Source organism: Euphorbia lathyris, chromosome 7, assembly GCF_963576675.1.
Source record: "Euphorbia lathyris chromosome 7, ddEupLath1.1, whole genome shotgun sequence".
NCBI classification, from domain to species: Eukaryota; Viridiplantae; Streptophyta; class Magnoliopsida; order Malpighiales; family Euphorbiaceae; genus Euphorbia; species Euphorbia lathyris.
In genome coordinates this window covers 2,393,282-2,397,124 of record NC_088916.1, presented here as the reverse complement: position 1 = coordinate 2,397,124, position 3,843 = coordinate 2,393,282, and the positions used below count along the sequence as shown (strand labels likewise).

At 35.6% G+C, this 3,843-nt stretch overlaps 1 non-coding gene across 1 annotated transcript; it reads right to left on the bottom strand.

Annotated features, from left to right (window-relative positions):
* Positions 1–2,462: 2,462 nt before the first annotated feature.
* Positions 2,463–2,569, bottom strand: LOC136201745 (small nucleolar RNA R71). Its single transcript, XR_010674087.1, has one exon. It is a non-coding gene; the product is annotated as a small nucleolar RNA R71 (small nucleolar RNA).
* Positions 2,570–3,843: the final 1,274 nt, after the last annotated feature.

The following is a 3,843-nucleotide window of genomic DNA, read 5'->3' as shown; positions in this document are numbered from 1 at the left end:
AGTATGGCAGCTCTCATTGATAGGGGATAGAGGAAACTTACAGAATAATCTCCAGGATTTCTGGAAGCTGGTTCAGAACTCTTCCTTGGCGGTACGACAACAGGCGATTGTCATCTGGTGGGCGTTATGGTGGCATCGCAATGAGTTCGTCTGGAATGGAAAGATTAGCTTGCCTGGGGTGGTGTTTAGCAGAGCCACGACTTTCCTCAGCAGCTGGCAACAAGCCCAGATTAGGCATTCCGCTGCTACGTGTTAAGCCCAAAATATACCTAAAATATCATATATAAATACGTTAAATTTACATTGTAATCATTCTAATTATATTCATTTAGAATACTTTTACGTCTTTATATACTTCTTTGATGCAAGGTACTTAATTATTTGGTTAAATCCAAATAGGAGCTAAAACGGAGCTAAAACGAGGGAAAAACCTAAGTTACGTGCCAAAAATACGTATTAATCAGAAGACCGACTCAGGGAGACAAGAAGCAGCCAAGAGACGAGGGAGAATACCCCTGTCGCGACTGAGATTCTCAAAATCTCAGTCGCGACACGCTAATGCCAGTCACCAAAAATTCAAAGTTTTTCAGCCTTCTTCTGTGCCCCCTGTCGCGACTGAGATTCTCAGAATCTCAGTTGAGACAGTGAAGAATTCTGCACAGCTTTCACATGTTAGAAATCCAAAAAACGTGTCTGTTCGTTTGGATAAAAGCGACCCTTCACCAGCGGACACGACCCTTCATTTACAACCATTCACCAACTATAAATAAGTGATTCATTTCAGAAATCAGAGTTGGAAAAAGTTGGAGAAATTATAGTTTAGAGAGTTGTTATTATCTTCTGATTCAGAAAAGAGTTAGAAGTTTAGATTACATTTCTGTAAAAACAAACTTGATGTACACAAGTTGTTCTTAGATTAGTTATAAACACAGCAGTGATTAGTTTAGTTTCAAAGATTGTTCAGAGACAGGTTCTCATTCTGGTAGTGGACCTAGCGGTCTCTATTCCGAAGATTTAGCGAGAAGAACTAACGGCTGAAGCGCAAAAGAGTCTGACAAACCTACGGAGTTTGAGGGAAAGATTGACAACCCGGATCTCAAAGTTTTCGTCAAAATGCTATCCATGTTTCTTCCTCTCTGTTAACTTGTGTAGATTAACAATTTATCAATAATACATTTATCTTATTCAATATATTCTTCCTGTTGTTATTTTGATGTTGTTCTGACAAAATGATTTTCAAAATGATAAACTGGTGTTTTTATTAAAACGTTTTATACAATTATATTAAAGAAACTTTGTTGAACACTTGAAAGAATTAGTTTTTATGGATGATATGATCGTTAGCGCGGCTTATCGGATATAAAATACTAATTTGATTAAGGTAGAAATCTGCTCTGATCCAGAGAGATTTCTACGGTTCAAAGCCATTTAATTGCATAAATTCTTGAATTATTACATGTTCATAATCTTACCAAAGTTATAGTTGCTTTCTTTACTTAATGCGAACAAGTTTTATACATATTTCTTTTTCACGAAAGCTACTGGCTTGTGATTAATTCTCAAGACAGAATTGTACTCTAAGTTAATATAACATTCTCATCTAATCCTAATTAATCCAAACCAATACAATTAATTAATCGATTTTCTTTAGTTAAACCTAAAGACGTGAATAAAACTGAATTAAAATAAGTTTTAGTTAAAAAGCGTTCCCTGTGGGTTCGATATCTTTTATTACTACAAGCGTATACCGTGCACTTGCGGAATCAACAAGTTTTTGGCGCCGTTGCCGGGGAACGCCAAAATTTTTAACAAAAATTTAGATTTTTCGTGTTTTATTTCGAATCTAGGTTTATACATACTTATTTTGATTTTTGTAATTTATTAATTTTAATTTACTAACATATTTATTTTTCAAATTCTGTTTTGAAGGTAGTTCGGTTCGTGCACGATTTCAGGTTCATGCGCAGTTCTCGAAGTTCAGGCATTGCACCAAACCCATTAGACCCAGAAATTGAAAAGACCATTAAAAAGAACAAGAAAAACAAAAACAAAACTCCATTAAAGACAAATACCGAGCCAGATATTATGGCAGACCCACCAACACTTATGGATTACGCTAGGTAGGGGTGGCCGGTGTAACCAATAGTATCGTTAGACCCAGAATCACCGTAAACCAATTTGAAATTAAGCCAGCTTTGCTTAATATGTTGCAAAATAATGTAACATTTTACGGGTTACCTAACGAAAATCCTAACACTCATTTGACAAATTTCCTTGAAATTTGTGACACTTTTAAAATACCAAATGTGACTGCCGAAGCAATCAAACTTCGCCTTTTTCCTTTCACTTTGAAGGATAGAGCCAAAGAGTGGTTAACTTCGATGTCAGGCGCAACGTTTGCAACTTGGGAACAATTAGCCCAAGCTTTTTTATCAAAATATTTTCCTTTAGCAAAAACCGCAAGAGTCATAAAAGAGTTAACATCTTTTTCTCAAAATGATAATTAAACTCTTTATGAGACTTGGGAACGTTTTAAAGAACTTCAACGTTTATGCCCATACCACCAATTGCCCGCTGAACTTCTAATGCAAACATTTTATAATGGACTAAATCCTACAACTAGAGGTTCATTAGATGCTATGTCGGGAGGGCTATTTATGAAGAAGACATCAGCCCAAGCAAGAGAACTTTTGGAGGAAATGACAATCAACAGCAGTATGTGGCCCGCGGAACGTGGACATATACCGGTAACAAAACCATCATCCTCAACCACATCATCGGTTAAAGGTATAGTGAACCTTGATCCAGTCGCGATGTTACAAGCCCAATTTTCTGTCTTATCGCACAAAATTGATAGGTTTGTGGCACCGTGCGATACCAATGGTAATCCAATCCAAACGGATGTAGATTATGAAAATATGAGTGAGATCGAACAGGTAAATTTTGTCCAAGGGCAAAACCAAACTAATAATCCTTATTTTAATACTTATAATTCTGGATGGAGGAATCATCCTAACTTTAACTGCAAAGATAACAATAATAATAATGCAAATGCTAATCAAAATCGTACCAATAATTATCAAAATCAGTCAAGAGATACGATTAGCACTTTATCTTCTAAAATCGACAAATTTATAGATGCTATGAGTGGAAAAGTAAGTAATCACGATGATGGTTTTAAACAGATCGAAAATAAATTCGATCAACTTATTAAAAACCACTCATCTAGCATCCATAATTTGGAGGTCGAAATTGGTCAACTTGCTAAATCAATTCCATCCCAAAAAGAGGGAAGTCTTCCCAGCCATACGGAAGAAAATCCGAAAGAGCAGGTAAAGGCTATCACTCTTCGTTCAGGGAAAAATTATCTAGGTCTGGAAATGCCCGGAGACACAACATTACCAGGAACTGATTTACCAAAACCCAAAGAAGATATATCAAACACAAAAAGTTCACCGAATGACTCAAGTACAAAAAATTTTGTACCCAAACCACCTTTTCTGTACAAAGTCCGAAATAAGGACTATGACAAACAACTTTTAACATTTCTGGATAAACTTAAAAATTTGCACATAAATTTAACATTTATGGATGCAATTACACAAATTCCTAACTATGGAAAGTTCTTAAAGGATTTAATTTTGAAGAAAATTAGTTGGGAAGGAATTTCATCTATTTCGCTAACTCAGGACTGTAGTTCAATAGTGTCGAGTACTTTGCCCACTAAACTCAAAGATCCCGAATGTTTTACTATTCCGTGTAAGTTGGGAGATATTGAATTCCCAAGTAGTCTTTGTGATTTAGGAGCAAGTATAAACTTAATGTCGTTGTCTATTTTTAACA